The sequence below is a fragment of the Pleuronectes platessa genome, chromosome 23 (assembly GCF_947347685.1).
Source record: "Pleuronectes platessa chromosome 23, fPlePla1.1, whole genome shotgun sequence".
In the NCBI taxonomy this organism is placed as follows: domain Eukaryota; kingdom Metazoa; phylum Chordata; class Actinopteri; order Pleuronectiformes; family Pleuronectidae; genus Pleuronectes; species Pleuronectes platessa.
This window is the reverse complement of record NC_070648.1, coordinates 6,978,491-6,992,040: the sequence shown is the minus strand read 5'-3', so window position 1 is coordinate 6,992,040 and position 13,550 is coordinate 6,978,491.

Below are 13,550 nucleotides of genomic sequence, written 5' to 3'. Positions count from 1 at the left end.
TTTTGTCTGTCGTATATTAGAAACATCATCAAAATGCCCCCCCGCTCGCACTGAATCCTGCAATCTCCTGCTGTTTTCTCACATTGGTTCCTCCAGGCATTCTGCAGGGGGCTGGCCAGAGAAACATTTGCAGTCTCACTCACAGACTTAGTTTTCTGGAGTTAGGTGCATGTCTAAAACAATCTCGATGTCCCGGAAAGGACTCTCATACTTTCCCTCTAGGTCTGTGGGCTTGGCATTTGTGTCTTGGGTATCAGCGAGGATTGGGAAAGCATCACCCACTAATCTTCCACTTGTGCCAGTCGGAGCCTGCTGAGCCGAGCGTATTTCTATGCAAATGTGAGCGGCCCGGGCCAATTATTTTAAGTAACAGCACATTTCTTTAAAGAAGAGACAACTTGAAAGTTCCAGGAACATGATTGGTTCCCGAATAAAGAAGTCACTTCATGCACAAACTATTTTTCAAGAAACTATAGGAACTTACTCGGGCCGTGCACAGTGCTGTATATGCAAAATAGAACGATAAGACGATAAACAGCGATAATCATGTGATGAGCATGACTGACTAACGAGCAACTCGCAACTTACATATAGTAAGGATAGAGTTAAAATACTGGCAAAAGGAAAAGGAGAAGGACAAGATGAATTTCTTTTTTAGCTCCAGACGGATTTTTGAGTCTTGGTAAAGGAGTTGCAGTCTCCAATTGTTGTCCCGGTGGCAATTGACCCGCACCGCCTCTGAAACGGCGGCGTAGTGACCAGGACGTTACCGAGCTGCGTGAGGTCAGCGGCGGCCTCGCCAGCTCTTCTCCCCCTTTTGATTGATGGCAGCTCACAGCCGGCGTTTGCTTCAACGCTGCCGTTTCCTGTCAAGGAGCTAGTGACCTATAAACACTTAGAGGCAAAAGGCAGCCCGAGTCAACTCACTGTGGAAGAATTGTGCTGGAGGTGGAGCCTGAAACCCTTAAACGGGACCCTGACTTGAATCCTGGGTTGATAAAGCAGTGCGTCCTGTGAGTAAAACCTTCAGGATGAAGACGATGATCAGGACGGAATTTAAAGCAGAGGTTTGAGACGCTTGTACGTTTTCCTAACCACTGATCCTCCCGGTTTTTCTTTTCCTCTTAGAAGAAAAAGTTGCCCTTAGGTCTAGATATCAGTTCTCAGGATTTCTGCTCCCTGTTCGTTGGGATGGATTCGGGCCGGGGAGAAAAAAACATTTAAATATTACACTTAACGTCAAAATAACCTTGGAATTACACCATTGTGCCTCGGCCTTGCCTCATCTTCCTCACACACACCACTCTGCAATGTCTGGGGTGAACACAGTAAAGTAATCATCTGCAATACTCTATTTCTCTTCAGTTACATGCATGAGAGTTTTGCAAGTTTTACTTTGTGCACAGGGTCGGTGGAAGCAGCCGTCTCACTTGTAATCAACAGGCGGATCAATCTAGTACGTATCGCTTGTCGGTGTCAGATCATCCATCGGGTTTCGGCAGCTGGCGCGACCTTTGTCTCTCGCCGAAGGTCGCACGTCGGAGAGCTGAATTACCAAAGTGCTCTTGACCTTCTGTGGATGTGTTCGGCGAATGTCTCGTGAATATTTCATTTCGCGAGAGCCCCGGTGCCACCTGTTGATTTACCATTGTGTGGATTCTTTTTCGCTGTTTACCAGTTTCCCAATGAGTGGGAGGCATTGAGGGTGAAAGGAAAATCAATATTACTTACACATAACTATACTATTCAGTATACTATACAGCTATATGCTGTTATTTTGCATGCCGATGGCGAATTGCAGACAGTGCACAGCCCTCTCAGCATTTGCGCTATCGACAAATCTGGGGGACTCATATGTAGAGACTGGATTGTGAATGAATACGTTATCGCCGGTGCACCTTTTATATACATTTTGTGATTTAATTAAATGCTCACTTGTAAAATAACCCCTTTAACTTGACCATGCGATACAGACAGCGACTAAAAACCATAGGACATCACTGAAACCCTCCTCGAATGAACGGAACGGGATTTCTTGGGAAAAATATATATACCTGGAAGTCGTCCAAGCGTGCAATATAAATAAAAGTTGAGTGGGCGAAGTTCTGCACAGTGCCGCTTTGTATCTGATATTCACATCGGCTCACACAGAAGTAGGGTGATATTTATGAGTCACCGCATTATTCTGGGAGACAGGAATTGTTTGAAACGTTCTCTTGCTCATACCTGTTTCAAGAGACCGGCAGTTACGTGACTCCGCGGCTCTTTAGCACCACTTGTGAGCCGCTGCCGGATTACAAGACAAAAGGGAATTTGCATACTTCCCCCTGTTCCGTGAGTTCTCATGGCCGTTTTCAATAGAGCGCCTGATAGAGTGCGGTGGGGTCTGATTTGTCCCGAGCCACTTTGGGAATGCAGCGCTGTGAGATGAATGAGTGAATGTACAGTACAAAAAAAAAAAGAGACAAAAGGATTGGAGAGCGGCAGGGAGGGGAGAGGAGGCGGGGGAGTGTGCTCACCTCTGTGATGCTATCATTAGCTCGTTTTAGATTAGAGAGCTAACCCCACGCTGGCCTCGCCTGAGGTAAGAACGATGAGAGGAGCCGAGCGATCGGCTGGCAGCGGGCCACGCTCCAACAGCAGCGCCGATCCCTCTCAGTGTCGCTCTGCTCTGTTTTCACCGGGCAACGCGTTCATTCCGGCAAATCATCTCACGCTGACAGCTGTGTTTTTTAAGGGGGGGGGGGGGGGGGGGGTCAAGCACCGACGTCAAACTGCCTGTCACAAACAATTATGTCGTGGCTGCTCTCCCGAGGCCTAAATTGGAAGTGAGGGACAGCAGTTACAAAAAGCATTTAGACCGCCACGCTTGAACATCGGCTTCATGGTGGCCCTAACCGGAGCTGTGCAGCCTCCAGGACCCCCCCCGCCCCCATGTAGTTTGAGGTTAGATAGGCAGTCTGCAACTTTAAGTTATGTGCCTCTGTGTCAGGGGCTGAGCCACATGTACATGTAGTCAGGCGGGTGAATGTGAAGGCCATGTTTTTTTTATTAAACCTTTTGAGATTTTATGACAACTAAAGTCATCCACAGGTTTTTCAATGTTGGGAAGGGGAGGGTGGGTGAAGGGTATTCAGCTGCAACTTGCAACCTCACCACTAGATGTCACTAAATTCTACACACTGAACCTTTAAAAAGCCCCCCATGCAATCAATTACCCAGCGAGCTTTACACTCCTGTGTGCAGGAGCTCTCTGTTATCACGACCTCCCAGGGGAATGGAGGATTCCTCGCTGTAGGTAAATGAGCCAACGCAACAAAGGTAGATAATCCATTACAAACACTATTCATGCCTTGGAGTCTTTGTCAAGCCCTTTCAAACAATTTCACATAAAAGGATCCAGAAACAATGCGTCAGGACCGGGCTGTGATTGATTCTAATTGGTTTGGTATTTTGGAGTCAGTCAATCTTGAAATTCATAATGAAATTCACTTTCCGGGACATTGTAGCGCTGTGGGAATATTCGCAGCCAACGTGCTAAGATCCACGATGAACACATAGCGATATATCGACGTCCAAGAGACAACATCGGTTAAACGGCAAAGTGAACAAAGTTCTGCTGGAGGACGGCACACTTCTCCACCAATTAGACAACCGGAGTCGGGGTTGCTGTCACATATCGGAGGTTAGTTCCCGCTGCAGTTTCCTCCTGTCGCCCGGACTCATTAAGGGCGGCTTGATACGCGTTTAGAGAACATGTTTCCCTTTTTTACACGCTCGCGCAGGAGCTGAGAAGGCGCTGACAAAGGGAAAGTGTTTTCCAGCCCAGTTATTTTTCAAACATTTGCACATGCAGGCGTCACAGTTGACTAAGCATTGTTCACAGTGGCTTAATGAGATGGGATAACTCGCAGGCCCTGCCAGAAAGTGTTTACAGTGCGGTGTAATCCGAGCCAAACTGCACCGTGCGAGGAATTCCCAAAATCCCAGAGCCTCACAGGTGTTTTTCATCCAAATATATTCAAAACAATTTAGATTTTTATAAATGCTTTTTGTTCTGTATCACACTAGGAATCCAGGATTTCTTTTAAATTATTTTTTGTATTATTTTAACATTGTGAGATAGAACATTTTCATTGATTTCTCATTGATTGGGCCTTGGTGGAGATATGCACTCTACTATATGCCATTGCAGTTATGTGTTATGTGCATGAAGAAACTTATGTGTACTTTTAAATGTATCTGTACATAAAGCAGGATGAGCCTATATGAGCATCTCCCTATAAAAGGACATTGTCCACATTATTCCTCATCTACTTTTCTTCAGAGACAGAAGACAACCATGAGAAGATGACTTAGCCGGACAGCTGTCGCTCACTTCCTTCTCCTGATCCCCTCCTCCAGCTGCCATTGGCGACCGGTAACAGCAGTGCCTCATCTTCTTTGGTATCAAAACCACTGGATTACTGGTTTCCAGGACCAACAGGCCTGCGCCGACCATCTCCGCCTGCCAGCAGCACTCACTTTGCCCTCCAAAGCTGCTCGGAAGGTTCACCCTTTTGTCTTTGCCAGACACACTATTACCATTCACCCCTCTGGAGGACAATGACTCTGTGTTGCTCCGCTCGGTACACGATACCACGTCTTCATTCTTCACTGAAGTGGTGTCGAGCCCTTTCACTGTCCCTGAGGGGGAACATATCCTCCCACTGGACGTCAACTTAGATGGAGTAACTTCTAAATGGTTCGGGGACAGAAATGAACTGGTACTCAAGGAGATTATGCTTTTTAATAAGATCCATGCCGATTTTTTTAGGTTAAATGGTGTGAAAGAGAAGTTCTCATGTTGGAAGAAGCCTAGCTGTGGCATCTTATCTCACTTTGCTGCCACTGGTTGAAAAGTACAGCACATATAAATGGAAACTCAGTTCGGTGCCTTTTACTTAAGCTCACTCGCTCCCCTCCGGCTCCCCGCGTGCCACTACGAGCCAGCGTCACCCGACTTCCTTTTGATACTCAACCATGAAGGTCTGGAGGGGAGGGTTAACGTGCTGACTCACAAGGATCGCCCCCCGCCCCCCCTGGCTAGTGATGGAGGAGGAAGCGTGACTCGATACAGGAGTGGCCGACCCAGCATGTGTGACACCCAGATGGCGGTACCAGGCTTGTGACTGACTGCATGACTCTGCATTCCCCCCCCCCCCCCCCCCAGCCCTCCCAACAGATGAGCTGCTCGGCCCGAGGCGGCGGAGGAATATGTAACGGCATTAGAGAGCAGTAATTAACACAGTGCTTATGTTATACTAGGCTGCCAGTATTATGATTGTGCAATTATGCGTGATGATCAAATTAACCGTGATGCTTTAGTCGGCAGGTCATTGTAAAAAAAAAAAAAAAAAAAAAAGGGATCTCTGAGACGGCCTCGGTGAAAAGAGCCTCCGCTGAGCCGTGGCCCAGTGCCGCATGCAGACCGACATTAGCTCTCCAACAAAGAACCACGGCCAACTCAATAATTCAAATGAGACCAGCGCGCCGAGGCGAGCACGGGGGGGGGGCCTGATGCAGAGAGCCCTGCCAAGAACAAAGTCGAACCCGGCTCAACGTCTGCAGCACTGCGATGCAACGTCATCTCCCCTGGTGGACAGAGAATAACTAGATTGCCACCATATCATGCAGGATTCTACCACTTCCTCCATATTGTAAGTCATCGGGTCGATGCTGTGGCTTTTAAGTTACCCTTCAAACTCATAATTATATCGCCAAGATTGTACTTTATGGGTTTTAATCCTTTATTGTACCTGTAAATACCAGTGTGCCCATTTTCCGTGCCGCATTTGCAGATGTACATGACTGGGGTTCCCTATAGAATCACGTCTCGAGCCTTAACATGTGACTATACATACTAATTAACATAACATTACCATATTCATTGCTGTGATATATGTGATTATATCCTTTAAATCCCTGGAGGACTAAATCCTCTCCTGTTAAATCCTTGTTTCCTTAGTGATTCTGGGAACTAGTAAAGAAAGTTTATTGGATGAGGGAGCTTCAGTCCTGGAAATATTGATATCCTGGTGATAGGTCCTATAAAATAGCCGTGGAGCAAAAGCCAACATTTAACACTACCGGCCATTATTGGTGACTCATACAGTTAATGGCAATAATTAAAACAAAGACATACAGTCTACTTAACAAGGGAAAGAGTCTAACAGCGACTTCAGCTTATTTAACTTCCAGTCGGAGGAAAGACATTTTATGAAGGTCGTTTTTTCCAACCGTTAAACCTCTCCTTAATCTAAAAATACCTAATGACTATAACCGTAAATGCTTAGAAGTCAAAATCTTCCGCTCTGTGTCTTCTGTGAATACAAAATGAGCACCTGCGAAGCGGAGGCTGCGTTCGGAATACTCCTTCAACCTACAGAGGCGTCATTAACACGCCGTCACGTGCCACTCATCTGCCGGTATGCAAATGAGGTCAAGCTTGGCAGTATCAGCTCGATGTACAGTCGTTTTTTTTATTCTATTCTTCTTTCCTTTCTTTCTTCTTTTGCCACTTTTATTTGTTTAGTTTTTCCTCCATTCGGCTCCGTGCTGAAAGTGCTTGTGTGAGAGATAAGGACATCTGCATATTGACTGTTTCCCAAGCCTCTTTTATCCCCCGAGCAAAAAACACACTGGTTTTCCGGCAGCTCACTTGTTGGGATCAGTTTAAAGAAAGGGGCTTTGCGAGTATTCATATTTTAGCTTTCAACCAGTTTCTGCAGCTCTAACAACCGAGATGCGATTGTGAATAGCTTAGTCCGGGCTAAAAATGAATTTGCATCCAAAGGCAGGTGGTTTAAGAGCAGATCTCGGCCCGCTGATTAATAATCACCCACGAGTAGAAAATCACCAGAGACACAGCTGTTTGAGTCGCAAGCATATGACGAACAATGCTTTTAAAATCTGTGTCAGAGTAACAGCACGGCTATAATCAAAACCATTATCATTCAGAAGAGAAATGAACCAGAATGGGGGGAACGATTAGTCATCTGTGGTATAAATGGAACGATCCGAGCTTCCCTTCTTGCTTCGGTCAAAATGCTTCCACAGAAAATCATGTCAAACTCGCAGAACCTTATGAAAATGGCATACAAGTGGTGCTAATAGCGGTGTTTGGGTCTGTAGCTCTCTCTCGCAGCCTGGACCGTTTCCCCGGGAGTGATTTTGGCACCGCCGCCGGAAGTTGTGGCATCTTAAGTAACACTTTTAGCTTTTGATGGATGCTTGCGAGCACTGTTTGCCCTCTTTAGCTATCCAGTCACCTCGCAAAAAATCACACCGCGCCGCCGCATTTTCGGGCCGTGCTCACTATTGATTTACGCCCTGAGAACGAGAAGTGCTGCTCCGGTGACATTATGGATTTAGTGGACACGTGCTTGAAAACCTACAGCTCCAGCACTGAAACCAGCCAGTTACATATATGAATATACTATGTGTAATATACTGTACCAATAACAATCTCAGTGCATCCACGTTAAGAATCAAATATTTAATTAAATCTCCACGTCGTATAAAAGCTATTTCGGTCCACCTGCTGCTTAAATCAATTACGCAGATAAGTATTACTCACTGCATTCTCCCCGGTGCATATGGACAATGATTGACATCATTTGCAGACAAGTGCGCACAATCTGGTGGCTTTGCATTTAATAAAAAAAAAACGTTTGCTCGACTAATAAGCTGTGTTAAAGACAGTAAAAATGAAAAGTGACTATTCCTCCACGAGCACTGTGTGTAATGGAACAGCTCAATCACTCTCAGTGAGACAGGCCCATGCATTCAGCAGCCCGGCTTCCCCCTGTGAAAGGATCACTCACATGGAATCCAGTTGAGGTTGAAATCAGACAGGCATGTCAAATGGCATATGAGGCTGAAGGGGATGAGTGTATTTTTGTCTGATGACATGAGTTGTGTTATTTGGTTTGTGGTATTTTTTAACAATATTGTGTTGCTCTCTTTTGTTACCGATATATAAACCCACCAACCACATGCACACCTTTCGGTTCCCAAATACAAATATGGCCTGTGTGCCTCTTTCCCCTTTTCTCTATCTCGCTACATTGCAAGACACCAGAGATCTTCTGGATATCAATACTGTCGCACACAAACACACACACACACACACACACACACACACACACACACACACACACACACACACACACACACACACAGCTCCCTTCTCGGCCCACGTTTTGTCCAGGGCTCCAATTAGCTTCACCCTTGGGCCTTCTGGTGCCTCAACTGCGGAGCCACTGTTCTGGGATACAGCCATGTGCCTCAGCAAACTTTTTGATTGGATAAAGTCAGAGGACTAGTAGCATCCCACTAAACTCCAAGCATTCACGAGCAATAGTAGATATTTATGCTTAATATTTAATGGTGTTTTATTGCAAAAACCTCATTCCACTAATCTCACCTACTCCTTGAAAAGTGTATAAACCTGAATAATGCTCCTGTGTGCACAAAGGGTGAGCGGTAAGGATATCTTGATCCTTCATGCAACTTTGGGGAAATTCTTTCACAAGGATTCTTTGCTCGGGGGAGCCCCATAGTACCACAGTTGCCTACTTTGCCTCTATAGTGTGAAAGCGGCTGTCACTGGCTCCAATCTTCCCACATCTTTGTCACGCACCAGAGCCGACATATCCATAAACCAACTCCTCTTTCAAAAACTTCAGCGGCTGCTCGGCTCGACATCGCTCCATTACTGACGGCTGACGGTGAGCACATAAATTCGGCTGCAGCGCCGAACTGTCTCAGGATCCCTTCAGCTCGATCACTCCCCCGCCCGCTGACCAAAGTTCTTCTGCGGATCTCGGGCTGATGGACTTTTTCCTGCCCCAACCTCTGAGGGTTTCTCAGCACCTTCCACGCTCCATAACCGAGCTCTGACAGATTTCCACCTGGCACATGGATAAATCTAGCATGAGTGCTACATTGCATCAATTCAAGACTGAGCTGTTTGGCTGTCATCTTGCAAGGTGTTGGACATAACCAGAGACAGTTACTGAAGGGGCCCCTAGCCATGGCTGCTTGGTGCAACCTTGACCAAGATGCAAGATCCCCATGGGCCACATGCATGAATTTGTCCCGTTTAGCTTGATTTCACACCAACAATCCTCACCACAACCGAGGACCACAGTTATGTATCATTGAGAGTCACTGCTCAGCCCCAGAGTGAAGAGTTCGAACCAGAACCGAGGTCATGTAGCAGATGATTGGCTGTGTTTCTTTTGACTTTACTTCGGTTAACATGACAAATTAACGGAAATGACAGATTTCACGTAAATTAGCTCAGACAATGAGAATGTCTGTCTCCGCGTTAGTTTGAAGGACTACGAAAAATCACTCGGCAGATTATGACAGAACTTGGTGGAAGGATGCGGTATTGCATGCCACTTGTGGGTAGCTGAAGCCAGAACTTTGAGGTCTGACTGTCTGCGTGCGTGGTAAAAACATTATGGTAAACACAGCTGTAAAATGCTGCAAAGGAGAAAAACACCAAGCTAGAGATCTCTAATGTTATTAATGTAAGAGTAAGAAACAATTTTGGCGAGACAGTAAAGAGGATTGTTAATAATTACTATACATAAATATGATTCTAAATAATTCAATCTTTCAAAATCTGCTTCTTATTTACAGCTTCGGGGTGAACAAATCCACTTGTACCTGACAGTGCGAAACAACAAAATTGCTTGATCATTTATTCCTCAGTTCAGCCGGGTTACAGAAGATTGCCAGACAAACTAATGTCATCAGAGCGGCATATGCCACGGAGGGAGGCCCGCACAGCCAGAGGCGCTCTTATTAATTGCTTGTCAGATGCGGCTCTCAGGTGTGGCTGCGTGCGGCAGATGGCCTACCAGGCTCGGCGAAGTGGCTCCTCACCGCACCGCGCAGCGCCCTTCAGTGACACAGGTATAATTGTGTTTGGCCATTTCAGCATCTGGACGCGCAGAACACTCCAACTCGAAGAGCTCATATTAAAATATAAATACGCCGTCTGTGGTTTTCCTATGTGACCTTTTTCATCTGCAGTATTTCCCGGCAATGTGTTGACAGGCGGCGTCATCAGATGCCGTGAAAGAGACGCACAATGTGCAGAGAGTGCCGGCAGGAGAGGACAGATCGATTCAAAGGGAAGACAGCGAAACGCGATACATAACCGAATCTCTGTATCGATAAAAGTGCACAGTTTTAAAACTGAATAATTGAAGAGCTCCTCCGCGGATCAACTGAAAATATAGAGAGGATTCCAGGAACAGGGTCTTTTTAGAAAAATGTTGATTTTGAATGTCAATTTGATGTCCGATAAGTTGACATTGCAGTCAGACATGATCGACTGGCTAAATATATATATATATATATATATATTCAGTATTTATCATCTGAACCAATGTTGTTCCCTTATGTCACTTTCTTTTCTTCTTAGGCAGATAAATATAGGGAGAAAGTTTATATTCAAAAAACCAAAGATTAAAGATACAATAAATCAGTTAATGAAAGTCCGGAGTTCCTCATAGAAAATCTTGATTTATACATCAAATATTTTATATTTGCATGTAAAGGACAAGAAAATTACATTATATATGAAATAAGTACAAGTAAATAAATGCAGAAATACAAACATAGTATTTTCATCATCAAATTTGAATAAATATTCTCTGTCTTTAATTATTGATTGCTTCCTTTATTTATTTCTCCGAATGTCATTTTTGTCCTTCATTATTTGCACCTTGAGGACGGGTGAAATCCAAATCAAATTCCCACCAGTGTCATTATTCCCAGAAAATGGTGGATTTAGGCCATGAATGGACAATGCTGCTGTGTTAAGTCATTCAATTGTTTAATATAAAGGGCTCGGAATCACACTCTGCTTAGTCCTGCGCCCCTAGGCACTGTGAGGATTTACTTTAATAATACGAGCTTATTGCCTTTTGCTAATGCATTTTATTATTGCCAGAAGTCACCGAGCGCATCACACGAGCGAAGGCATGACAGATTCACGGAAACGGACGAAAACCAAAGGCGGCAGAAAACGGCTTTTACAGGTTTTTGTTGGTCGGGTTAAATTGAACCGGAACGACACTGACCTTTTGTTTCTGACTCACAAATCCCAATAAGTGGTTAGTTCAAGGGGTTTTCACCAATTTCTCCATCGACAGACTTACAGTGATCTTTGCTTTGTCTGGAAAAAAAATCCATCTGTCTCAAATACGACAAGATAAAAATATAACTCTTCATAAAACCACTGGCATTTGAATTTATATGTTCCACTACCAGGATTAAGGTTATTGCTAAGTGCTGTTCCAGAAGTGGTTTCACATAAAATTGCTACTTTAGGTAGACCGGGGTGAAAAGAAAGTTGTGTTATAAATTGCAGACTAATCTTATCCATGATTGCTATAGAACTACCGTGGGTCACAGTCACTTGACCAACGCAGGAGTGAGTCCAGAAAACACATGTGGCCTTCAATTTAGAAGAAATATTGACCCGCACCGGACCCACAATACATTTACCTGGCTACACACTTGTCTTCATTCAGCGCGCGTCCCTGCAAAGTGTCAGATCAAGGTCAAATACACCAGAAAAAAAAGACCCTGTGACTGATATTGACATTGATTTCCTGGAACCTGCCCCTCACACTAGTCGCACCGCTGAGCCCCCCCCCCCAGCTAAGTATCACCAGATTTTCAAAAACTGACCACCCTGAAACAAATCATTTCTAATCTGACACCCCCCATGGAAGCACGGACTCTGTTTGTCGTCTGAAGTCTACCGAGCAACAGAAACAGCCGGTGCTGCACGGAATGAAGAGCTGCAGTGTTTGTGTGAAGCTGGTTTAAAAAGTGCCTCGCGCCCCCCCCCCGAGCCATTTTGGCTATGTACCTTTTTTTACTCCCACTCTGTCGACATCTGAGGTAATAGATCTTGTGTTTTCCAGCCTTTGTTCTCCCGCTCTTCAAAGGGGCGGGGGGGGGGGGGGGGGGATTTCTCCCAGTGTTTAATATCTGATGATATTGGTCTGAGTGTTGGCGAAGAACTCTTGAGCAATATCTTTTTCTTTTTTTTTCAGGCCCACCTCCACAACCCCTGTCAAAAATTCAATAACATCCCCAATAAGTTGGATCTTTGAAGTGACTATATCAACTGGCAGAGGCTTGAGGGGGGGGGGGGGGGGGTTGTATAGTTTCCTCTGTAAGTAATTATATCAGAGACGTGTCAGATATCATGTCAGATGATCAAGCGTTGAACTCCTCTATAGGCGCCAACGCCTCGACTAGTCAAACGGAGAGTGTGGAGTTTGTTCTTCTCTTCTTGTTTACTGTTTTTATTTTTTTATTTTTTATTTTATTTTATTTTGGAACCCACTTCCCATTTCTCGCATGAATATCAAAAATGAAAATGCAATATATTGTTACGCGCGTATAGTTCATCATTCACGGCTGCTTTTTTATTTTGTTTGAGGAAACTTTACTGTGCCACAAGCTGTGTGATCGGCCGAGGCATAGGAAATTAAATCCCTCTCTTTTATCCCCCCCCCCCCCCGCTCGCTCTCTCACTCCCCTCACTCGTTCTCTCCCTCTTTGTGAGTGTGTGTGTGTTTGTGTCTTTCTTTCGCCAAACATTTGCTCTGCTGGGCACACTTTCTGAAGTGTGAACTGAATTATAGATTTCTAATTTCATCTAAACTTGGGGCCACTAGGCCTTTGGTGAATAGCATGGATATTTTATCACAAATGAAAAAGTAAATAAAAATACAATAGCCTAAGGGGCCTGACGGAGAGCCGTACTTTTTGAGGGGATAAATGAAGGGATTTCTTTTTCCGACAGTAACAAAGTTTCAGTCATTTCCTCTGGGTTCGGTCCCAAAAAAGAAACACAAGCAGGAAGCCGGGCGCACGCGGCGGCTGTGATGTACGGGACATCGGGTCGCGGCTCAAGCCCGCTCCCAAAAGGCTTTGGTCGTCCGGTGCTATGTTAGAAACCCACACCGAAGCGCACAAAGGTAAACCTCGCTACATCTCCTGTCCAAAAAGAAAACCGAGCCGGGGCCGGGAAGAAGCCGATTCATTACTAATTGACTTACCTGTTCTCCAGCGGGGAGGTCGGCTTAAAGCCATTCAATGGCAGCCAATCTGGCAGCCTTTGTTTTCCACCAGCCTGCAGTCTGTGGGGAGAACACTTCCCAGTGTGCAGTGCCCTTCCCCGGGTCGTTTTACTGGTTTCTTTGTCTCGCCGAGAACAACACTAAGGCTCGTTAGCTAGCCGATGTCACACCACCGGCCTTAATTAGCGCGGCGTACCAAACAAGGCATTAGCATACAAATATTTGCAGATGATACAGTTGAGCGTGCATAATGATGATGCCGATGGGGCTTTACAATGAGACGGTAAAAGATAAAGGGTGGAAAAGAAAAGAAAGGGGAAAGACAAAGTGACAGAAATGACAAATGAGGGGGTGAGGCATGAGAAGGCATGGAGGAACGGAAGATGG